Here is a 26,775-nt window from a genome sequence, read left to right on the forward strand (position 1 = left end):
ACAGTTATATTGTAAATAATACGTCTTAAAACAGAAACTGAGAACACGGTTATGTGTTGTTTGGTTAACAAAATATGATCAGGGAATTGCAGGAACCTAATGCTGAATTTACCCAAGGAGCAGTGGTTTAGCATTCCCTAATTTAGTGTTCTTGGTGACTTTATAGAACTACTGTGAATGACAAGAATGGACGGAATATTTTTTCTTTTATCTTGTTCTTATGCTCCTTGGAATAATAAGCTCTTGTTCTTTTTCTCCTAGGAGCTATCATTCTGCATATTTGCAACTTTTAATAAACACCCATTCAGTGAATAAATGAATCTCTGTGTCTTTCACGTAGTAGATGACCAGTACAGTTGGCTCTGTGTATCCACCGGTTCCCCAGTTCTACCTCCTGAGAAGGCCCAACTGTATTATGCCATAAATAGTATATGAGGGTCTCGAGCACCTCAGATTTTGGTATCTGCAGGGGGATATCCTGGAACCAGTACCCCATGAATACCAAGGCAGAACTGTACATTTTTGTTGAATAATGAATACTGAATAAATTGACTACAAAAGATACTACACTGGAATGTTACTTTAATTTTAGAATTTTGTCATATTGAAAAAATAAGATTAGACTTCCTCAGGATTTTGGAGATATATACAGATACAGATGTTTCTGATGAAGGGAAATTTTTTCTCTAATGCCCCAGAATATTGACATGATTCAGTGAAACAAAAAATACCATTTTGAAAGTACCTTAGATTTGGAATACTTATGCTTACAAAAAGTCCTAGATGTATTTTTGAAATAATACCATTAAAACATTCTGGAAAAATTCCCTGTAATTATATTGGTCTGACAAAACTTCACTGGCTAATTTATGCTTGTGTAAGTTGCTCTTTGGAACCTTTGCAGACAAAGTATACCAGTCATTTTTTTTAAAACTATTTTTCATGTGTATCCTGTGTTATACATACTAGGATTTTTGATACATGTATGTTTGTGCTCATTGGAAACTAAAAAACTAGAATTTGATGACGCTCACTGTGCAGTCTAGCACAGGTACAGATATTAACCCTATTAACAACTAACTATACTTAAGTTAACTAGATAAGTCAGTGGCTTGTTTGTCATTCAACAAGTGGACTCCTCCCCTGACGCTTCTCCACTGGTGGAAGGTAGGTGCTGCCTTGTTACTGGTGGGTGGGAGTGGAAGTCCAGCTTCTCCACTTGGCCTCTGTAGAATGGTGGAGAGATGGGGGTAACTGGAAGATGCCCCTTGTTTCTGCTGGGCAGGGAAAGTTGTAAGTTCAGAATCCCCTCATGGCTTCCACTGACACTGTATTTTAGGGACCGGATAGCCTTCTTACCCCTGGGTTTGGTCAAAGACCTGATTTCCTAGACAGCCCCAGTGAGAGGTGGCATGAGAGTGGACATGTCAGTTCTTCTGTGGTTCTTTCATGGTTCTTCCATGGTCTTCACCATCATTGTGGTTACTGGAGAATATCTCCTTAGCCTGTGGCTGCCCAGTCAGCTCTCCCTATCCACCTCCTATCAGAGGTTTGGGCCTCCTTTTTGTAGTCTGGTGAGAATGGACACCTAGGCTTCCTACTTGATCTTTGCTATTAGGGTTGGGGATGGTGTGAAGTATTTTCGTTGGTGTTGCACTACTGGTAATTATCTAAAAAGTTTCTTGCTAGGCTCCCCATTGGATGGAGAGGGGAGGGTTTTCTTGGGGCCTTTTTTTGGGGAGGGAGTCTCTTCCCATTGGCTTGCTGGCTTCTCTCATTTCCAGTCTGAAATACATGAAGCAAAAAACAGACACATAGCATATTCATTACCATGTAGTTCCTTGAGTCTTGAGCTCCCTACTTGGACTACCTTTTTCTCTTCATCCTTTAGTGTCTTATGTTTGTGTTATATGCAATGTCCTTGTTTTTTAATTGTACTTAGTGAGAGGAATAGGGAAAATTTTGCTTCATCTTCCTGGAAGCAGAAGTCCTAGCATACAATTTAATTTATAAAGTTTAATTACTCATAATTTAAGAACAGTTGATACTATAATTGCTCACTCGTTGAATTGGTGCTTTTTTTTTTTTTTTGGAAGGCTGTTTGTCTCCATCCAAGAGCTTTGTGAATTGAGAAAAGGAAGATGAAGATAAACACTCACAGCATTTCTACCAAGTTAGTTTTCAGATATGTCGATTTCCATACCTTTCATAATCATAATTTATGATTTAGATGAGGAAAGATAGAATGCATTGTATTGACAATAAATTCAGTCTTTTCCTATCACTTCCATTGCTAACTGGTTCTGTTACACTCAGTTTATCTTGGATGATCATTTATCTTTTAATTGTGCTGTGGATTGTTAAATAAGCCTGGGCTTTTATTATAGAACCACAGATCACCTCTGGAGCTAGTGAGTTGGTCAAGGTATCCATTCTAAATTATAAGCTGTCATTCATTTTGATGCTACTCCACAGCCTTTGAAAGATAAAAGTGTAGATGAGCCTGGTGATTTTCAACAAATGCTATTATTCAGTTTAGATTGTAAAAAAATACATTTTAAGACTCTCAGATTGAATAAGGACTTAAGTTTAAATTTTAATTGGACTGAACATTTTCATTGTTTAATTTTCACAGTATTTTATCCAGAAAATTAAAGTAAATAATGTCTTTATGAGTTAGAGATATCTCCATTTTACAGATGGGAAAATTGAAAAATGCCAATTTTTTATGACTTACCCAAGAGCATTCAGTGAACTGAGATTAAAACTGGAACAACAGACCAAGATTGGAATTCTCAATATTTTTTTTAACCACCATCTTGTGCTCAGTCCAATAGACCATGCCACTAACTAAATTAAATTTATATATCTTTCAAAATAAGAGCAAGGGGAGAGAAGGGGTTATCCAATGAGAACTTTAGACATGGTCTGTAAGTGTCTAATTTTTCAGTCTGATGCATCAGGAATGTTTCATCATTATCATATCCCCTTTTTCATATGCAGCATAATAAAAAGTCCATAATACTAGGCAGTAATTTAAAAAAATATGAATTTCTCCTTAACAAGAAATATGATAGTTATTTGAATTTTTTTTACAATTTAAAGGAAAACTGAAGAATGTGATATGAATAAACAAATATAGTGCACATTGTTGTCATGGTTCAGTCACCTAGTTGTGTCTGACTCCTTGCGACCCCATGAACTGCAGCACATACTTGCCATTAAATATATTACATATCTATATATGTTGTACAAACGCATTATAAAACTTACTGAAAATTTATGGTAGGTTTGCAAGTTATCGGAGCTTATCATATTATAGATTACTAACTGTAAAGTAAGTTGGAACTTGGAAATTGGTTTATTAAAATTAAATTTCATTACACATTATTCTTCTATTAGTTTGAAGTATTTATATAGAATATTTTAGAGTAGTTTGTTATAGAATTTATTACTAAAAATTGAGAGTCTGGGTTCTAGGTTGAGCTCTTACTCAGCTAAATATATTGATCATGGAAACATATTTGCAGGTTTGTCTTTGGAAATTAGAATCCTCATATAGCAGTTTATTATTGATAATATAGCATGGTGGAGATTTCTTTTCTGCTATTTCTTTTTCTTTTCACCTTTTCTCTTATTCCTGAGTTTCCTTTTGTATTCTATTGTTAAAATTCTAATCAATGTCAGGTAAAACTGTATAACAATGTATTGCTTTCCAATTCAGTGCTTCTGTTTTTCACAATGGGTATTTTATTTAAAATGACTCAGTTCAAGATGGTACTATGGTATGATTCTATCACTCAGTTGTGTCCAACTCTTTCTGACCCTATGGACTGTAGCTAGCCAGGTTCCTCTGTCCATGGGATTTTTTCAGGCAAGAATACTGGTGTGGGTTGCCATTTCCTCTTCAAGCGGATCTTCAAACCCAATGATTAAACATGTGGCTTCTGCAGCTTCTGCATTGCAGGCAGATTCTTTAACCACTGAGCCATCAGGGAAGCCCAAGGTGATACTAAACAAGTTAAAAATTAAAATCTGTATCTCAGTTGTCAAAGATTAGGAATGCCTATAACAAAACTGACTTATACACTTTATTCATCACTCCAAACTAGTTCTTCTCTACCTTCGAGATCCTATAACTTTTTTGCTATTAAAGTCAGTTGTATTTTGCCTTTCATTATAGTGAGCTGTTAACTTGACCCCTACAGTACCTAATAAATTGTTTTACACTACCTATTCTCAGGTACATGTTTTGAATCTAATTCAGTTCTGTGAAGACAAGATAAACTCATGACCCCATTCTGATACCTGATTTTTAATGTGGATGTATTGATATTGTTTCTATTCAGCTTATTCCTCATTTGGCTGTCAAATTAGTTTTATTGTTTAATCATAGTTTTCTACACCTGGTTAGAATTATTAAGATTTTGTTTCCTCAGTAATCTTCTAATTTGCATGATGAAAAATCAGATGATCACTGATCAATTACTTTAAAATGTATTCCATTTTAGTATATGCCATCTACATGATCATTCTAACCAGAACAGTGCCTGCCACATAGTAGTGCTCAAAAATGAATAAATGAGAGAACTAACACTGGTGGCTCAAATGGTAAAGAATCTGCCTGCAATGCGGGAAGACCAGGGTTTGATCCCTGGGTTGGGAAGATGCCCTGGAGGAGGGCATGGCAACCCACTCTAGTATTCTTGCTTGGAGAATCCCCATGGACAGAGGAGCCTGGTGGGCTGTGGTCCATGAGGTCACAAAGAGTTGGACATGACTGAATGACTAAGCACACACACACACAGCAAAAGGTTCTAATAGCCGTTCTGTTTAATAGTTTATATATTTAGATATTTATAGGTAAGATCACTGTGTTCAAAGATTTGTTAAAAATCCTTAGTTTTAGTTTAAACTCTTTAGTGCTAAAACCTGCTTCTCTACATGAACATGTTACATGAAGCCTGTTAACTTTATTAAGATGTACCAAATTAATAGTTATCCAAAGTGAATTGATAGGTTAGGGCTCATTGAACAGAATCGCATAGAATTGTTAATGAGATATAATGTGTGAAAGGAGTCTGTGGACTGGGAACTACTACCCAAAGGTTAATTTGTTTATTAGTCAAGCTTTTATTATTAAAATACAACTAATCATACATGCTAAATAATACTCTTGTATTGTAAATATACTTCTCAGAATATGTGATGTATATTTGAGCATATATACTGGATTGTACAGATTATCAAGATACAGACGAAGCTTTATCTTATTCTTGGCAACATGTCTTTCAGTTCAGTTCAGTTCAGTCGCTCAGTCGTGTCCGTCTCTTTGTGACCCCATGAATCGCAGCACGCCAGGCCTCCCTGTCCATCACCAACTCCTGGAGTTCACTCAGACTCAACGTCCATCGAGTCCGTGATGCCATCCAGCCATCTCATTCTCTGTCGTCCCCTTCTCCTCCTGCCCCCAATCCCTCCCAGCATCAGAGTCTTTTCCAATGAGTCAACTCTTCGCATGAGGTAGCCAAAGTACTGGAGTTTCAGCTTTAGCATCAATCCTTCCAAAGAAATCCCAGGGCTGATCTCCTTCAGAATGGACTGGTTGGATCTCCTTGCAGTCCAAGGGACTCTCAAGTCTTCTCCAACACCACAGTTCAAAAGCATCAAGTCTTTGGCACTCAGCCTTCTTCACCGTCCAACTCTCACATCCATACATGACCACTGGAAAAACCATAGCCTTGACTAGACGGACCTTAGTCAGCAAAGTAATGCCTCTGCTTTTGAATATGGTATTCCTAAATAATTAGAAAAATTCAATTATAAGAAAAATTACAAAAAAACTAGTCATGTACAGAGGTGAGAACTGGATGATAAAGAAGGCAAAGGCCCAAAGAATTGATACTTTCAAACTGGGGTGCTGGAGAAGATTCTTGAGAGTCTCTTGGAAAGCAAGAACAAACCCGTCAATCTTAAAGTGAATCAATCCTGAATACTCTTTGGAAGGACTGATACTGAAGCTGAAGCTCCAATACTTGGCCACCTGATGCGAACAGCTGACTCACTGAAAAAGACCCTGATGCTGGGAGTGATTGAAGGCAGAGGATGAGATGGTTGGATGGCATCACCGATTCAATGGACATGAACTTGGGCAAATTTCATATTGGGGTATAGCCAATTAAAAATGTTGTGATAGTTTCAGGTAAACATCAAAAGGACTCAGCCACACATAAACATGTATCCACCCTTCCCCAAACCCTTCTCCCATCCAGGCTGCCATATAACATTGAGCAGAGTTCCCTGTGCTATACAGTAGGTCTTTGTTGGTTATCTATTTTAAATATAGAAATGTGTACATGTAGATAGTATATAGTCTTGATAGATAATTATTAGAAAGCAAATTTCTGTGTCAAAGCTGTAATAAAATCTTTGTCTTTGAAGCTGTGGGGGGAATCATTTTGGAAAACCTATTGGTAGTTTGAATTTATTTGTTCAAAATACTGAAAGGCTGCGCATTGAAAGATTCAAGCTTGTCTCAAGATTGTTCAAAAACATGACTAGATTTCTGTTTATTTAAAGTTGTAAATGATGAAGGAAACAAGTAAAATGGTAGATGAAATATATTGTCATTGAAAAAGATTTCCAGTTCCACCCAAGAAAAGATTTAAGCATATTAGTAATACCTGACTTTTTAACCTTAAGCCTGAAAGGATTCACTAGCATAATCTGATTTTTAAAAAAATCACTGTGAAGTATGTTTCTTAGGTTATCATTTTGAACCTTTGGAAACCTGTATAACTTTTTTCTTAACTTGTGCGTGAAGAGGAAGTATAACTTTTTCTATAAAAATTTCCTTTAACTCATGTTGTTTTGTTGTCCTCTTTACATTTGTGTAGAATAGGATAGTACACAGTGTCTTGGACTTATTCAGTGGAAACATTCTTTCAGAGATCATTTGCTGTCTAGACCTCTGTTTACCAGCAGTCATGAACAGATTGTACTTTTCTATTGAGATAAATATGGTTGCAAAGCAGCATTTTACAGAAGAGTTTTAAATACAGTACTTAGAAAATATGAAGGACAGTTAAAATCTGGTGTCTAATACATAAGGTAGCCACTTTATGCAAATATAATATTTTATTTATATTCCATTCCTTTTATCATAATAAATCTATTGGTCATTTTTTTTGTAGTTTAAAACTTTTATTGTGTAGCTAGGAAAATAAAGATCCATAGAAAAAGTCTTTTCTTGACACATAAAGAAATACCTTAACTTTAGTACCCCAAACTTAGAATTGTGCTTTTGTTCTATAATGCCCTCCTTTCAGGATTTTCTATACTGTGTTTGAATCCTAGCTCCTGTATAATTTCTGTTGGTTATTTTTTAAATTGAAAAAACCTAAAGGTCTTAACCTTTAGGCCACCTATAGTTCATTTAAATACTTGAGTGTAATAAAACCTTGTTATTTTGGATTAGACTCTTTTGGAATTCTGGGTATAGTTTCCATGCAGGTTGAGTAGAAGTTCACTTTTATTGCTTAACAAATTCATACTATAAATTCATTTTACAAAGTACATTTAATCTTACTGAGGGTGTCTTAGTTAAGGCTGCTATCACAGGTACCACAGACTGAATGACTTAAACAACACTTGTTATTGTTCAGTCACTAAGTCGCGTCTGACTCTTTACAATCCCATGGACTGCAGCATGCCAGGCTTCCCTGTCCTTCACCATCTCTCAGAGTTTGCTCAAACTCATGTCCATTGAGTCGGTGATGCCATCCAACCATCCTATCCTCTGTCGCCCCCTTCTCCTCCTGCCCTCAGTCTTTGCCAGCATCAGGGTCTTTTCCAACGAATCTGCTCTTTGTATCAGGTGGCCAAAGTATTGGAGCTTCAGCTTCAGCATCAGTTCTTTCAATGAATTTTCAAGGTTGATTTCCATTAGGATTGACTGATTTGATCTCCATGCTGTTCAAGGGACTCTCTTATAAAGAACACTTATTTTATTTATTTAACTTTTTATCTTATATTGGAGTTTAGCCCATTAAACAGTGCTGTGATAGTTCCAGGTGGATAGCAAAGGAACTCAGCCATACACGTATCCCTTCTCCCTGAGACTCCCTTCCCATTTCTTAATAGTTCTGGAGGTTAAAAGTCTGAGATCAGGGTGCCAGCATGGTTGGGTTCTTGGTGAGGGCCCTCTTCCAGGCTGTGTGCTCACATGGCCTTCCTTGGTTTGTGCCCTGGAAAGCAGGGCTGTTTCCCTGGGGATGGTGATCAGTGAGGTAACCAGATGACTAGGGTGAACTGTGCTGGCTGCAGAAACCCTCTAGGACTCAGTGATGCAGAACAGGGATTAGAAAGAAACAGCTTGTCACAGTTGTGTGGGAGAGAGAGCTCTTAGAGTGTATAGTCTGAAAGGCTGCCTCCTTCCCCCAGTCTTTCCTTCACTAGAATCTTCTGCCTGGTCCAGGAAAATCTTAAGCTTTAACATGAATTACAAAATGTATAGGTATGGTATCAATTCAAATATACTATTGAAAAAAAGAAAAGAACATGAGAAAGGCAAGGCAACCATAAGGCAGGGGAATTCTTAACTTGGTGGACCTCTTGAGCCTGAGTCCCTTGGTCATTCTGCTGTGTATTCAACATATTACGTTGAATTATGGAGCTTAATTTTTTTTATGGTGTCTTTCACTAAGAAAATAATATTCTTGAGGGTAGAATCTATTGTTCCAAGGTAAAACAGAGTACCTAGGACTTTGAAGGCCTTTTGTACTTTGGAGAGGGTATAAATGCTTTAGAAATAGCATTTGCCGTATTTTGAAAGGGTTGCCATCGAGGTCTTAAGATAAAGTGATACCAGCTAGGATTACACCTGGTTTGTAGCTCCATATTTCAGGGAACTGCTTACCTATCTTCTGAGAAACAGTTCTTACCATTTCCTTGCCTGAAAGAATGAAAGCCCTCAGACTTGTTCACTTGCCGTCTGCCTCACCCCCCCCCCTTTTTTTTTTTTTACTTTATTTTACTTTACAATACTCTATTGGTTTTGCCATACATTGACATGAATCCACCACGGGTGTACATGCGTTCCCAAACATGAACCCCCCTCCCACCTCCCTCCCCATAACATCTCTCTGGGTCATCCCCATGCACCAGCCCCAAGCATGCTATATCCTGCGTCGGACATAGACTGGCGATTCGATTCTTACATGATAGTATACATGTTACAATGCCATTCTCCCAAATCATCCCACCCTCTCCCTCTCCCTCTGGGTCCAAAAGTCCGTTATACACATCTGTGTCTTTTTTGCTGTCTTGCATACAGGGTCGTCATTGCCATCTTTCTAAATTCCATATATATGTGTTAGTATACTGTATTGGTGTTTTTCTTTCTGGCTTACTTCACTCTGTATAATCGGCTCCAGTTTCATCCATCTCATCAGAACTGATTCAAATGTATTCTTTTTAACAGCTGAGTAATACTCCATTGTGTATATGTACCACAGCTTTCTTATCCATTCATCTGCTGATGGACATCTAGGTTGTTTCCATGTCCTGGCTATTAGAAACAGTGCTGCGATGAACATTGGGGTACATGTGTCTCTTTCAATTCTGGTTTCCTTGGTGTGTATGCCCAGCAGTGGGATTGCTGGGTCATAAGGTAGTTCTATTTGCAATTTTTAAAGGAATCTCCACACTGTTCTCCACAGTGGCTGTACTAGTTTGCATTCCCACCAACAGTGTAGGAGGGTTCCCTTTTCTCCACACCCTCTCCAGCATTTATTGCTTGCAGATTTTTGGATCGCAGCCATTCTGACTGGTGTGAAGTGGTACCTCATTGTGGTTGCCTCACCCTTTCCACCCTCTTTTCTCTTCCCCTGAAAAGTCATAAAGATCCCACTATAATTTTCTTAATCCTTTGATGAAATCACTCTTGCTTTTGCATCTTTTATGTCCTACATGTCAGTTGTACTTCCTAAGGTTTTTCATAGCTGTGACTAACAATATTTTAGAAATATTTTTCATCAGTCATAACATTTGACCAGGAGCTTCCCTGGTGCTCAGATGGTAAAGAATTTGCCTGCAATGTAGGAGACCTGGATTCAATCCCTGGGTTGGAAAGATCCCCTGGAGAAGGGAATGGCTACCCGCTCCAATATTCTTGCCTGGAGAATTCCATAGACAGAAAAGCCTGGCAGGCTACAGTCCATAGGGAAGATAATAGACTGCCTAGCAGTATGGCTGATTTACCAGAATCCCATGGGATCAAGAAACATATTTTACCTTAAAGATTTTTTTCTTCATAAATGTTTGTTATTTTGCATTCATAAACTGTTAGACCTAAGAGACAAAACTCCTGCCGTCTAAGACTAAACTTTTTTGCCCCCAGCACCCAGCAACTCTCTTCCCTGCCTTAAGAGAGATGTATGAAGAATCCATAGCTTAAAGTGAACCATCCTATTTGTAGTCAGACATACACTTGATCCATTAGAAATTTCACTTCAATCTGTATTACATGTGTGAGGTTGTTTTTATAAGTGTTTTTCATAGCCTGAAATGGTTATAATTCAAAGTACTGTGCTCATCATCATTGTAAGTAACTATGTAGTTTGAGTTACACTTTGTCAGATTGCTTTTAAACGATGGATAAAACTTTCAATAAATGCAAATTTTGTAGGTACTTTATAAGCAACACTGGTAGGTAGTTTATAAACAATATTATATGTACTCTATTGGCACTAGTGTTAAAGAACTCGCCTGCCAATGCAGGAGATGAAAGACGTGGAGAGGAAACAGAGGAGCCTGGTGGGTGGAGTAGCAAAAGAGTTGGACACGGCTTAACAACTAAAAAACAACATGTGCTGTAAGAAAAAAAGAAAGCAAAGTATTCTGGATAATTCTGGATAAGTTATGGCAGTAGCACCTAAAAAGGATCTAGTTGCCATTTCTCTTCAGTGTGTCTTCACTTTAGATTGCCATACATAATCTTTTGAGTACCTCTCTAATGAATGACAAAATGTTGAAACTTAACCTGTTAGTAAGAACTTGTGAAACAGTTAATCTCCTGCAGTAACTGTGCACCTTTAGATTTTACTTTTATTTGTGGCATGCACATATACGGAGTTTTTTGCTTTATTTTAAGCTACCTTGATATTACCTTTCTAAATTTATTTTACCTTATGAAATACTTGAAATGTGCTTGCTGTTGTCAGGTATTGTAGTAGAATTCTATTTTAAAATACTACTAGTTGAAAGTTTTTTGAGTTTTCAGTTTGCTGCTTGTAACCATTTAAATTACAGAATCATATTAATAGGACCTTCTTACCTGCCATCTGGCAGGAAATCTTATCAGTGCTGTTGTTCATATATAGTAATAAATATTGTCAATTAGCATAATAGCCATGTTCTATGCAGCAATTTCTAGATACCTTATATATAATAGATACATTCACAGTGTCTTTTCCTTCTCATTAGCTCTGTGGTTTTTTTGATGGTAGAGATTGTTATTCTTATAAGCACTGTACCTTGTAATATAAAATGTAAAGACAACTTCACTTTCTTGTAAAATTAATCTGATTTCAGGGAGGCAACCCATTGCTTTACCTCATTGAATCACCCAAAGCATGCTTACTGTTCCTCTCCCTCCCTATTAAAAGGGCATCTCACTGCATTTATGACATACTCGATGTTCATATCGATTCTAAGACTTGACTCATGCTACTTGCCTGCCACCGCCGCCTTGTTCTTTTTAATTAAGGAAAAAATTCACGAGAACAACTTTTATGCTTTTGAAGACAAGGAACATTAGCGGATTAAATCTCTCTTGGCCATTTAACTGCAGTCCTCTGTTGTTGGTATCTCTTATGTTGTTCTCCTGATTCCTCCTTCCTCCTCTGCTCTCCCATTTTCCCCATTCTTATCCCAGTAATTCAGTATCAAATCACCCTCCTGATGCAGAAATTCTAGTCTCAGAAAGAGGCTATTTTAAAATTAAAATTGTTAGGAGTAACACTTGATGGAAAGTGAAAAGGAGGCTGAACTTGTGCGTTCCATAATAGTAATATAACAGAACTTCAGGAAATAAAGTGAAATATTTGTTTGAGCTCAGAAATAAATTACCTTGGGCCCTACTACTCATAATCAGAGCATTTATAAGACAGTGTTTGTTGGCAGTTATGCCACAGGTGCTTTCAGATGGTTTAGGTTCTAGTAAGGATGTAATACAGCAACATTTTAGAATTTTGCATAAATATCTCAGGTTTATTTTTTTAAAACTAGACTGAAGAAGAATTTTCAGAACCTGTTAAGCTCCTTCCTTATTTCTGTTATGCCTCATCTGTCATCTCATTTGTGGAAATCCTATTCTAAATTCCCCCAAACCATGTAATCTTATCTTATATAGATCATACTAGAACTTCAGCTGTCAGTTTTGGTTGAGCATATCAAAATATTTTATGGCAAAGTCATCTACATATAAATTTGTTTCATATTCATTTATTTAAAAATCTGCATTATATTTCTCAGTATTTTTTTTTAAGTAACTTAATTTCAGTGGTGGTTCTTCCCTAAGGACATATGGGTTGTTCTTTGTTTGCTTTGGTTTTTTTCTTCTGTTTAATTTTTTTTTTTTCCACTTACCAAGCAACCATTGATCATGCACCTTGTGTCAGGGTACTGTACTGGCGGTCTGGGATTATAATATAAAATGTTATATGATGACACTTCATGGCATTTGATAAGAGTCTTAAAATATGAAAACTCTTATCAGTGGTTTCAGTCTTACATTGGGTTTTACATTGAGGGCATGCACCTAAAGGAAGCCCCTGAAAACCAGTGTGTGAGTTTGCACTTCATCTGCAACCCTCTGCTTTCAGGGTTTAAAAGTCTTAAGTAGTCAGAAGATTACTGCACTGTGTAGTTTCCATGGAACTGTTAGAGAATTTGCCAGTTTATCTCAGTTTATTATAGTTTGAATATTTCAAACCTTCTGCCTCTTTTGAAGAGTGAGAGTTCCCAAGGCAGGGATCATCTTTATGTCTCTGATACCTGGCCTAGAGTCGGAAATATACCATAAGTAAATAATACATAGTAAACGGTTCAACTTCATAAAGAGAAGGAAGATGGGGAAGAGCCAAGATTGAATAGAGGATTGACCTGATTTTCCTCCCTTGTTGACTTTTCTTTTTTACCCTTTGTTTCTCCTCTTAAAGAAGTAAAGCACATTGACTGAGGAGGAGGTACTCCACACATCTGAAGAGGTTGGCTAGCGCTTTGCAAACCCCAAACTGATTTTATCCCTCATCATTGATCGTGTTGTGGGGAATTAATTATCCTTAACCAAACTTCTTAATTATTAAAGAACAGTGCCTGTACAGTGTGAGAATTAAGAACAAAGAGCCAGAGGAAAAGCAGTTTGATTCCCAGCTTGACCTCTTACAAGTTGTGTGCTCTTAGGCAAATTAGTAATTTCTATTAGCTTTTGCATCTATTAAATGGGGGTAATAATGGTACCTAACTCATGGGATTCATTGACAAGATTAAATGACAAATCTAAATTCCTAACACTAAAGAGTATTCAAATTGAAATTCATACCAGAGAGAAGACCATGTAATGTAAAATTAAGCTTAGCAAAGGGCCTTGTACAATGAGGTTCTCAGTAATAACTATAATTATTATAGTTTTTGTGACTTTGTAACTATCAGTACTAGTTTAGAGTAATACACTTGACCCTTGAACAAGACAGGTTTCAACTGCTCAGATCCACTTATATGTGTTTTTCTTTTTTTAAGAGAAAATACTACAGTCCAACAGGATCCATGATAGTTTGAGTCTGTAGATGAGGAACTCTGTGTAGAGAGGGTAGACTGTGAGTTGCATTCAGCTTTTTCACTTTGCTGATGGTCGGTGCCCCTACTGTGTGTTGTGCAAAGGTCAACTGTATATCATTACATGTAGATGTGTATGTACACACATGCAGTATAAATACATTTACTTACATGTGTGTGTGCTCAGTTGTGTCCGATTCTTCGTGACCCCATGGATTGTAGCCCACCAGGCTCCTCTGTCCATGTGATTCTCCAGGCAGGAATACTGGAGTGGGTTGCCATTTCCTCCTCTAGCGGATCTTCAGAACCCAAAGATGGAACCCGTTTCTCCAGAATTGCAGGCAGATTCTTTACCACTGAGCCACTGAGGAGGCCCATATACATTCATACATTCATACATTCATCTGTCTACAGCATCATTTCTAACTACTCAGATACTTATTCAGTCCTCAGAAGAGATTCCTTTGTGACTGTGTGATCAAAGAAAAAGAGTTAGGTAATCTTGGAAGGATATTGCATCCAGAGCTTAGAAAATTAGGTCTCTTCCACATTAGTAAGTGCATTTCTAGCATCCAGATAGTTCATCTCTGCTAATTTTGTCAGCCAGTCTCTATCCTCCTTTCTGACTATCTGCCTCTTTCTTTTTCTCCCTCTTTTCTTACATGTAGACATGTGTGCATCATATACATTCTGACAGATTATTTCATCCAAGTCAATTCATTTTTTCTTCTTTTTAAAACATCCTGTATTTTGAAAATATACTTTGGGTCATTTAATATATTCCACTGATTTAGGTTAGATTGTATGAATATTAAATACATACATTATTTCAATTAACCCTCAAAACATTTCTGTGAAGTTAAGTCATAACCATTTGCCCAACAAAATACTGAGCCTACCAAGGAACTAATTGAGTTGCCTGAAGTTGTATGGGTAATAAGCACCAAAGTTGGGAATCAGACATACAGTGTAATTTTTCAGCCACCCTTTCCACAGCATTATAACACTCTCAACAAAAAGGACCTAGAAATCTTCATCTATGAGTCATCTGTCTCAGGATAGATTACTTCCACAAATGTTATCCATTATATAGTGATTTTTAGTTGACTCAACTTCAGAATGGCCATTCCTGCCCTGGTAACCCTCCTTGTTAATTGGCAGAGTAGGAGAAAATAGAAGATTACAGATCTTTGAGGAGAAAATAATAAGTATTCAAGTTGGGAAGGTATTAAGTCAATGGAGGGCTGGACAGCTTAAGCAAGGGGATGAAAAGGAAGGCTAAGAATGTTTGTATAGAAATACAGATGAATTTGTAGACGACTAGACCATTCAGGTATGACCTTAATCAAATCCCTTATGATTATACAGTGGAAGTGAGAAATAGATTTAAGGGACTCGATCTGATAGAAGGCCAGATGAACTATTGGCTGAGGTTCGTGACATTGTACAGGAGACAGGGATCAAGACCATCCCCATGGAAAAGAAATGCAAACAAGCAAAATGGCTGTCTGGGGAGGCCTTACAAATAGCTGTGAAAAGAAGAGAGGTGAAAAGCAAAGGAGAAAAGGAAAGATATAAGCATCTGAATGCAGAGTTCCGAAGAATAGCAAGGAGAGAGAAGAAAGCCTTCCTCAGCGATTAATGCAAAGAAATAGAGGAAAACATCAGAATGGGAAAGACTAGAGATCTCTTCAAGAAAATTAGAGATACCAAGGGAACATTTCATGCAAAGATGGGCTCAATAAAGAACAGAAATGGTATGGATGTAACAGAAGCAGAAGATATTAAGAGGTGGCAAGAATACATGGAAGAACTGTACAAAAAGGATCTTCACGACCCAGATAATCAACGATGGTGTGATCACTCACCTAGAGCCAGACATCCTGGAATGTGAAGTCAAGTGGGCCTTAGAAAGCATCACTATGAACAAAGCTAGTGGAGGTGATGAAATTCCAGTTGAGCTATTTCAAAGCCTGAAAGATGATGCTGTGAAAGTGCTGCACTCAATATGCCAGCAAATTTGAAAAACTCAGCAGTGGCCACAGGACTGGAAAAGGTCAGTTTTCATTCCAATCCCAAAGAAAGACAATGCCAAAGAATGCTTAAACTACTGCACAATTGCACTCATCTCACACGCTAGTAAAGTAATGCTCAAAATTCTCCAAGCCAGGCTTCAACAATACGTGAACCACAAACTTCCAGATGTTCAATCTGGTTTTAGAAAAGGCAGAGGAACCAGAGATCAAATTGCCAACATCCACTGGATCATGTAAAAAGCAAGAGAGTTCCAGAAAAACATCTATTTCTGCTTTATTGACTATGCCAAAGCCTTTGACTGTGTGGATCACAATAAACTGGACAATTCTGAGAGAGATGGGAATAACAGACCACCTGACTTGCCTCTTGAGAAACCTATGTGCAGGTCAGGAAGAAACAGTTAGAACTGGACATGGAACATCAGACTGGTTCCAAATAGGAAAAGGAGTGTGTCAAGGCTGTATATTGTCACCTTGTTTATTTAGCTTTTATGCAGAGTACATCATGAGAAACGCTGTGCTAGTAGAAGCACAAGCAGGAATCAAGATTGCCGGGAGAAATATCGATAACCTCAGATATGCAGATGACACCACCCTTATGGCAGAAAGTGAAGAGGAGCTAAAAAGCCTCTTGATGAAAGTGAAAGAGGAGAGTGAAAGAGTTGGTAAAGCTCAACATTCAGAAAACGAAGATGATGGGATCTGGTCCCATCACTTCATGGCAAATAGATGGGGAAACAGTGTCAGACTTTATTTTTGGGGGCTCCCAAATCACTGTAGATGGTAATTGCAGCCATGAAATTAAAAGATGCTTACTCCTTGGAAGAAAAGTTATGACCAACCTAGATAGCATATTCAAAAGCAGAGACATTACTTTGCCAACAGAGGTCCATCTAGTCAAGGCTATGGTTTTTCTAGTGGTCATGTATGGATGTGAGAGTTGGACTAGGAAGAAAGCTGAGCGCCAAAGAATTGATGCTTTTGAACTGTGGTGTTGGAGAAGACTCTTGAGAGTCCCTTGGACTGCAAGGAGATCCAACCAGTCCATCTTAAAGGAGATCAGCCCTGGGTTTTCTTTGGAAGGAATGATGCTAAAGCTGAAACTCCAGTACTTTGGCCACCTCATGCAAAGAGTTGACTCATTGGGAAAGAGTCTGATGCTGGGAGGGATTAGGGGCAGGAGGAGAAGGGGACGACCGAGGATGAGATGGCTGGACAGCATCACCGACTCGATGGACGTGAGTTTGAGTGAACTCCGGGAGATGGTGATGGACAGGGAGGCCTGGCGTGCTGTGATTCATGGGGTCGCAAAGAGTCGGACACGACTGAGCAACTGAACTGAACTGAACTGAACAGATGAATTGGGAAATAGATAAACTGATACCTCAAGACTAAGGTTTCTCCACTCAATGAAAAATGAAAGTGTTTTTGGAATGATAGGAGAAAGATGATTTAAGGAGATTTAGAGATGGAAGGAGGTCTGGAACAATCTCTTTGGGAATCACTAAGAGAAAAATGTTTGAAGTTGTTGATAGACTTGTATTTTAGGAATGGTATTTTGGGACTTCCTAAAATTGTTATAAAATATACATAACATGAAACAACCTCTGTAACCATTTTTTAATTTTATAAATCAGTGATCTTAAGTACCCAGTACAGTACAGCCATCACCATTGTCAGTTTCCAGAACTTTTTGATCATTTTAAACAGAAACTCTGTACCCATTAAACGGTAACTGTGTGTTTCTTTCTCACCTTGGTCTTGGTAACTGCTGTTCTCCTTTCTGTCTTTATGAATTTGACTGTGCTGTGCACCTCATAAAAGTGCAATATACAATTTGTCCTTTTGTGACTGGCTTCTTTCACTAATGTTTTCAGACTTCTATCTTGTTTTGGGGGAATAATCACATTGATTTCACTGTAAAGGCATGAGGATCTTTTAGTCATTTATAAAACATGGTCCTAGGCAGATGGGTAACATTTAGTATCATGCTTTATAGCATCACCAACAGTATCCAGTGATGTCTTACTTATGAATATCTCATAATTTCCTGTTGTCAGCCCAGCATATGATATTCTGGAACTTCATCTTAAATATACTTAGACTAGATTATGGTTGTTACATTACTGAAGTTAAACTATCTCACACATTATGTTGACATTTGTTAGTTGATCAAGGTTTATATCAAGGATAAATATTGATTTATAAGCAAATAATTGATGTGCAGTATAGTATTCTGGTCACTTTTAAATTTGAAGTAAAAAGCAGAGACATTACTTTGCTAACAAAGGTCCGTCTAGTCAAGGTTATGGTTTTTCCAGTGGTCATGCATGGATGCGAGAGTTGGACTGTGAAGAAAGCTGAGCGCCAAAGAATTGATGCTTTTCGACTGTGGTGTTGGAGAAGACTCTTGAGAGTCCCCTGGACTACAAGGAGATCCAACCAGTCCATTCTAAAGGAGATCAGCCCTGGGTTTTCTTTGGAAGGAATGATGCTAAAGCTGAGACTCCAGTACTTTGGCCACCTCATGCAAAGAGTTGACTCATTGGAAAAGACTCTGTTGCTGGGAGGGATTGGGGGCAGGAGGAAAAGGGGGCGACAGAGGATGAGATTGCTGGATGGCATCACCAACTTGATGGACGTGAGTTTGAGTGAACTCCGGGAGATGGTGATGGACAGGGAGGCCTGGCGTGCTGTGATTCATGGGGTCACGAAGAGTCGGACATGACTGAGCAGCTGAACTGAACTGAACTGAATTGATAGTATTCTGGTCACTTTTAAATTTGAAGTAATTAAAAATAGTTCATTAATTATCAATGTGTTTTGAACAGATATCAAAATAAAGGTTAAAGTGAATTGTTATAGTTTAAATTCTTTTACATGAGCTATTCAACTAGGTAAAAAGTTCCTTCAAGGACTTTATAAACTAAGCCAGTCAGAAGTTACTCTGAACAAAAGAATACACTGAATTAAGGCAGGAACTGTCTGTTAACTCAAAATAGGCACTTTCATAAGTGGAGTCTTGAAAATGATAAAGAATTAATTACTTAATAAAGATAGCTAATATGTGCCTTAACAATGAAAATATACTAATTCAATATCTACCATAATTTATATTTTAAGAAAAGGGATGCATATGTAATATTTAGAAGAGTATTCAAATTAAAATTAATAGTAAAGAGAAAATCAATATAATGTATATTTTATCAATGGAGACATATAGGCAGTTTGTGGTAGTTTTTACAGTTCATGTGTCAGCATTTTGTGGAGAGTTCTATGAAGCTGAAATTCAGATTTGCAGTAATTCTTTTCAATGTAGAATATAACAGTCTCAGTCATTCTGGGGTCTGTGATTTTAAAAAACGACATTTCTCTCTTTGATTGATCATAGCTATTATTGAAATAGCTGGTAATATGTGACATGGTGCTATAATTTAGACAGAAAAAAAATGGATTGTGAATTATATCCACTCAGCTTAAATCTCTGTTTCTTGTCTCCATGGCATCTTTTATACTTTTCTGCAAAAAAGGCCCCTTAGCATAATGTTCCTACTTTTTCCCAGGGAAAAAGGAAGGCTGACGATCAAAGTCTCATGCAGAGTATTCAAGGGAAACTTGTACAACAAAATTAGAGGGAGAAAATAAAATAAGATTCAGAATTTCCCAGTACAGGAAATGAAAGTTTTAGTCACTTATTTTTTTAACAAATGTGCTTTACATATACATCGTGGAGTCAGTTTTCAAAAAGGTGAAAATTTGTGGATATGATGAAGTTCACAGAAATTCAGATGTTTATATTTGAGGCTAATCCCTATATAAATCACTCTCCTCTCTCTTCTTTTGTAGGTAGAAGTAAACTATAGCATAATTCTTAATGATCAGTAGATAATAAAGCATGTGGGGAACTATATGTGTTAAATGATTTCCCTGTTAAAATCCACTTTTCAGACTCTTCTGCTTCCTGTTTGCACAGGCAGTTCTTCAAAAAAACCAACTTGCCATTTAGAATGATCAGGGTGGATTGATTAAGAGTTATTCATAGACTGAGTTTGCTTTGTGGCCTGTGAACATTTATCGAGTTTCTTTTTAAAATATATTTAGTAAAATTTGGAAGGTGAAGTTTGTACATTACTTTTTACAACTTTATTGAGGAGTAATTGATATATGATAAACTGTACATAGTTTAAGTGTGCAATTAGATTTTTGAGTGTGAAATGACCACTCCTGGAATAAGATAATGGTCATATCCGTCACCCTGCAGAGTTGCCTCCTGCCCTTTGTTAATCCCTCTCTCCCTCTCTCCTGCAACACCCTTCATGCTCTTTTCTGGCAACCATGCTGTTGGTATTCATTTTCTAGAATCTTAAACAAATGGAAACACACAATAGGTGTGTCCTCTCTCCCCCTGCTTCTTTTAACATTAGATTCATCCATATTGTTACATGTATCAATAGTCAATTTTTTTTTATTGCTGAGCAGCCTGTTGTTGTATAGCTGTGTCACAATTTACTTATCTCTTCACCTGTGTGTGATGGACATTTGTTATATTTTCAGTCTTCCTGTTACAGATAAAGCTGCTGTGAGACTTGGGTACAAGTCTTCTCATAGATGTGTGCTTTCATTTGTCTTGAAATGGGGTTGGCAACTTTTTTCTTTGGAGATTCAGATAGTAAGTGTGTTAGGCTTTATGGACACTGTGATCTGAAAGCTCCAGGTGGTAGGCCGGGGTAGTGGTAGGACTCACTTATTTGTTTCCTTTCTATGGGAACCACTGACCTGTGCTACCTTTTGACCAATTTCTGAAAACCATTGTACCACACTGTTTTTAGTTGGTTAGAGGGAGTAGGACCTAATTCAGTTCTTATTACCCTTATCCTTGCCTGGAAGTAGAAATTTTATCTATACATTTTTAATGCACTTGTGTTTCTTTTTAAAAAAATTTTAATGTCGTTCCATTTAAAACCATTATACCATCATGCCCAGATATGTGAGTTCTCTGTTTTCATATTATATTTATTCCGTAGAATTTGTAGCTCCAGTACTAAGGCGGGGTCGGGAAGATCCCCTGGAAGAGGGCATGGCAACCCACTTCAGTATTCTTGTCTGGAGAATTCCATGGACAGAGGAGCCTGGCGGGCTACAGTGCATGTGGTTGCAAAGAGTTGGACACGACTGAAGCAACTTAGCACGAATGCATGCACTAAGAAGTGACTTGTGGATTCCCTAGAAGTTTATCTCTTAGAACACTCATCTGTTTATACAAGAATATTAAAATATGTTGATATACCAGTTAGTACTGTACCCCTCATATAAGAGTCAGTATTATTCTCTTACTGATTGCTTGTGTTTTTTTTTTCTTTTGTGCTTTTTATATAAAGACCTTTTATAGTATTATAGTATACATTTAATACTATATGTATATATATATAATAGATATATATACAGAAAAGTACATAAAACATAAATGTACAACTTAACAAAATTTCATATAACCAACACACATTTAACCATTACTCAGAACAAGAAGGAAAATGTTGCTAGCACCCTAGATGCCTCCAGTATGCTATTTCTCATTCACAAGCTCCTCTCTCCCACCAAAGATGACCGTTGTCTGTACATCTGTGCTTTCTTGCTCTTTTTTATACTTTTATTACTTAGGTATCCAACTCCAAACACTGGGGTTTGGGTTTGTCTGATTTTGAAACTTACATAAATGCATCCCTATGTTTTTTTATGTTTGGCTTCATGTCTCTTTAATATAATCTTCTTATAATCTGTGACAGTACCTCACTTGTGCTTTTCATGCTCTTGACACTTTTTCAAGAATATTAGTCAGTTTTTACATAGAATGCCCCTTAGGCTGATCTTTTTGGGGGGATACTTTTAGGGAAGAACACCATGGAAGTGATAGAGTGCCCTTCTAGGTGCATTGTGTTGTGGTGGAGGGGGGAAGGCAGGTAAGGCGGTTGTGTTGGTAATTTTGATTATTTGGTTAGTTTTCTGAATTTCTGTACCCTGAAGTTACTGTGTGTGTATGTGTGTGTGTATATATATTGTAACTAATAAGTGTTTTCTGGGGAAGAACTTTGAGACTAGGCAAGTGTCATGTTTCTCATCCTACCTTCATCTTCTAGTTTTAGTATCTTTCAGTGGTTTTTGCCTGCAGCAATAGTTATCATAACGTTTCTTCAATTTCACTTTGGCAAATATTTCAAATATGGTGAATTTCAGTTTCCTTCATTCTTTCTCAGTGCATTAATAGGGATTGAAATGTAAAGAACCACTGTCCCTTCTTCCTGATATACTTATTCATATTACTGAAGACTTAGGAGTAATTCACTCCACGGGTTGTAAGCCAGCACTCTGCCTGGATTTTGCTGCTTTGGCTTTGGCCATTGGAACACCTTCAGTTCGGCTTCTGTGAGTTTTTGATGCACTGTCATCACTCTTCTGTACCTCCTGACTTGCCAGTACCACAAGATGTTCTAGGCTCTTATAATTTTCCTTCTTCAGTCCAAAAATCAACCTTTTCTCTAAAGAGCCAAATGTTTTTGTTTTAGTTGAAGATTGATGGTTGGAAACACAGATCGAAGTCCTCAGCAGGGTCGTTGCTGCTGGGTGTCATTATAGACCCTGTCAGTTGTCAGAGTTAGGAATGTATTGTATACTGACATGCACGTACACACACACTTATATTTATATCTTTATCTATCTGTGAATTTATTAAAAGCCAAGAGTTCCAGTTGATACCTCTTGATTCTAATCCAATATTATTTATTATGTTCACTCTAGCCTCTCCCCTTTTCTTATTTATAACTTTGCACAATGAGCAATCTATATCTCCTTATCCATGGAATATTTGTTTTTTAAATTCTTATATACATATGATGTATTTTCATAATTACTAACCCATACCCCTGTGCGAAACAAGTTTATGAACTCAAGGACTTATATTTATATACAGTTCTTTTTACTTGTAGACTTACAGAATATGCCAAAATTCTCTTTTCTGAAGTTGCTCCCTTAATGTGGTATACTATTCATCTGTATATGCTTACACATTATGTTAGTATTTACTTTCTGAATATCAGTGGCTAAGAGCATTTCTTCATATATACCTTTGCAAAATGATTCAGCTTTCTTTTGTTTACTTCAGCATCTTATTTATCCTTCCCCAGTCTTATTTATTATTTCTGTTATTTGTGTCAGTGTATATTTCACAAAGATCATGTTCAGGTAATTTATTTCTGGCAACACACAAATTCTTTATTTAAACGTGGTGGTGGTGGATTTTGTTTTTTCACGAAGCACTAGAGCATTTTGTTACTCTTATACAAGTATTTAGAAAGCAAACCAGAAGAGAGAAGTGTAGGCTACAGAAAAGTCTGTAAGAATAATAATAAACTTATTCATTTGCTCATTCATGTTTTATCTGTGCCTAATGGCATATGCTGCTTTTACTTACATTATATTACAACTCTCAAAGAATAATGTAGGCCTTCTCAATAATGTACGTTTTCTCAAACTCAGAAGGGCCCTATTGATCCTATTCTAAGTGCCTTGACTTTCTCTTTTTCCCTGGTACTAAATGTATTGGATATGGTCTGCTCTTTGGGGAACTTGCTCTTTGGCTTAGAAGTGGGAGTTTATTTAAGTCAGTCAGTATTCAAGGTACTGTAAGTTTTTTCAAAGTATTTTATTGCAGCTGAAAAGTGTATCAGTTAGTGGGTAATGTAATTAGGGCTTGTAGACAGAACAGTTAATTTTGAGTTATTTAGCTTATTTTTAGAAAGATCCCCTTTGCCTTTTTTTAAACTTTTAATTTGAAATAATTATAGACTCAATTTCCTTTCAAAGCAGTTTTTTCTAAGCCTGATATATCATCACTGAATGATGATGAATGAGATTCTTTTAAATGATGTTCTTTCTATTACCTGCCAAGTTTTATTTTTCCTTTATGTGAGAAAATTTTCTGGAAATAATTTTGCAGCTTTCTTTCCAGAATAGATATTTGTTAATATTTGTATTTGGGAAATTGAAGCAAAATGAACATCAGTCTTGCCTATCTTTACTTTTTTCAAAAGCTCTAATAGATTTTCTTTCTTTTTCCCAATAATGCCTTCTTATTCCAAAAATTTCTTTGGTAGCCACGTTGTAGAAGCATTTGATTATAAGCAAATATTTTGGGAGTTATTAGCATTTGTATAAAAATTATGTTAATATTCACCTAACAGATGTTGCAAAACAATTACCTGGTACTAAATGAGTCAGGGTTTTTACTTTAACACATACTTTTTAACATATACATTTAAGTGCATCTATCAATGGTGAATTAATGCCTTTACTCTGGGATTTAAAATGTGATTGCTGTATAACATATGAGTACCCTGTCATAATGAAACGGTGCCTATTATTTGACAATAATTATGCATACAATCTGGCAAAATAATTTTTTGAAAGGTAAAAGCATTTTAAGAAATGTTCCATCTTATAAGTTGGAATTTTTGTTCTCAGAGTATTAATTATTTTACACATAGCAAACCTTTAAATTATGGTACATATTAAAACCCACTCAAACGAAGGTGGTAGTATAATTTATGGTAAGGAATAATATGTACATGGATGAGAAAGAACAAGATTTAAAAAGCAAAATATATATATGCTGTGTAACTAACATATTTAAGATATTTCTTGTTTAGAAGGTAGTTATTAGATAGGCAAGTTGGAGGAAGAGGGGGACACTAAATTATATATTGGCACACTTCCTGAAATGCATATGCATAGTAATTAGAGGCATTGATTTTTAAATGTCAGCCAGCTTTTATTCTCTTCCTTTTCTAGCATCTATTTGTATGAAGTGACTATTCTTACTTCTAAAAGGAGTTTATCAAGCTTTTTGTGAACATTTGTTGTATAGGAAATAAATTACCACTGCTATATATAACTAACATTAATTTTGTGATACTAGCAATTTGTGAGTGATTTAAAGTTTTATTGATTTGATTAATTTCTTATTTGTCAAATGATGGTGAAGAAATTCTCCATTTCCCAGATGAGACATTTGGGGACATTTCTCATGCTTTCTACTTGCATCCAGTAAAGAAGTAATGCCTTTAGTCATTTATAACCTTCAACAACATGTTAAAATGTGTTACTTTAAGATTCACATTCCAAACTTAAGTAGCTTTTTGCTAAACTGGTTTAATTTATTGTTGTATTTATCTGCTCTTAGCACTCTTAAAATGGCAGCCCACTCCAATATTCTTGCCTGGAGAATCCCATGGACAGAAGAGCCTGGCGAGCTCTAGTCCATGGGGTCGCAAAGACTTGGACACAACTAAGTGGCTAACATTTAGTGGCCTTTAATACTTTATAGGCTTTTAAAGAATGTAGGGAACAGAGGATATTCCTGAGAGATGGAATATCTGTTTACCTAATTCATAAAATCGAAAATGCTTTAAAAGTGTGCTCTGTTAGTCTTACCAAGTCAATGGAAAGTTAATGTAGGTGTGTAAATTTTTTCCCTTCTCTTCTAGGTTATTTGAACCTAGATCCTGGGTTGGCAAGATCCTCTGGAGGAGGGCATGGCAACCCACTCCAGTATTCTTGCCTGGAGAATCCCCATGGACAGAGGAGCCTGACAGGCTACAGTTCATGGGGTCGCAAAGAGTTGGACACGACTGAGTGACTCAGCACAGCACTAGGTTCTTTGGTCTAATAATTAAATTGACATAAGACAAGTTAGCAGGAGAAAACATATTTAAGTTGGTACATACAGGATCCCCTGTGATAAGAGACTCAAGAGCAAGTTGGACAGTTGAGGCTTATGTGCCATCCTATGCTAAGGAGTGGGAGTAGGGCCTGGGTCTTCAAAGGGGAAGAGAGTGACTCATAGGATAATAAGACCTAATGTGTAGTATTTAGAAGTTTGCCCTGCCATGCAGGTAAGACTTGCAGATAACATCATGGTAATAGCTGTTTTTCTGGACCAGGCGCCCTATCTAAATTCTTTTAGGTAGTTAAGGGAGAGGTGTAAGTTTTTCCTGAGTCTTCTGGATCTTGATTGCCATCAGCTGGAAATAATCCACATATGAAGTGGCATAATTTAGGCTGTCATGTTCTCCCCTTCAGTAATAACACAACTGCTCACACTGTCACCTGGTGACAATGATTATAAGACACCATAGAGTAGTTACTTTAATTATGTGCTCCTTGTAGCCTGCATGACTACATGCTCCACAAATATAGTTCTTTTTTTTAATGTTTTTTTTTTAAATATTTTTGGCTCTTCTGGTTCTTCATTGCTGCACAGGGTTTTTTCTCTAGTTGCAGTGAACAGGGGCTACTCTCTAGTTGCAGTACATGGCCTTCTCATTGCGGTGGCTTCTCTTGTTCAGAACATAGGCTCTAGGGCACATGGGTTTCAGCAGTTGCAGCTCACAGGCTCTAGAGCATAGGCTCAATAGTTGTGGTACACATGCTTAGTTGCTTTACAGCATGTGTGATCTTCCTGGATCAGGGTTCAAACTTACGTGTCCTGCATTGACAGGTGGATCCTTGACCACTGAGCCACAAGGGAAGCCCTGATACAGCATGGTTCTAATGATGGTATTTCCTTATTCATTATGTTTCATGTAGTTAAGAATGATGTGTGCGTGCACAGTTGCTACAGTCGTGTCTGACTGTTTGCGACCCCAGGGACTGTAGCCTGCCAGGCTCCTCTGTCCATGGGAATCTCCAGGCAAGAATACTGGAGTGGGTTGCCATGCCTGCTTCAGGGGATCTTCCCCACTCAGGGATTGAACCCACATCTCCTACATTGCAGGCAGATTCTTTTCTGCTGAGACACCAGGGAAGCCCCTAGAAGTCAAGAATGGTAGACCTCTTTAAATAGGAAGGAAGG

At 37.2% G+C, this 26,775-nt stretch overlaps 1 protein-coding gene across 2 annotated transcripts in view; it reads left to right on the forward strand.

Annotated features, from left to right (window-relative positions):
- RNGTT (RNA guanylyltransferase and 5'-phosphatase) overlaps positions 1–26,775 on the forward strand; it is a 232,855-nt gene that overhangs the window by 161,321 nt on the left and 44,759 nt on the right. The gene's annotated exons all lie outside the window — the stretch shown is intronic.

Source organism: Capricornis sumatraensis, chromosome 13, assembly GCF_032405125.1.
Source record: "Capricornis sumatraensis isolate serow.1 chromosome 13, serow.2, whole genome shotgun sequence".
Lineage (NCBI taxonomy): Eukaryota > Metazoa > Chordata > Mammalia > Artiodactyla > Bovidae > Capricornis > Capricornis sumatraensis.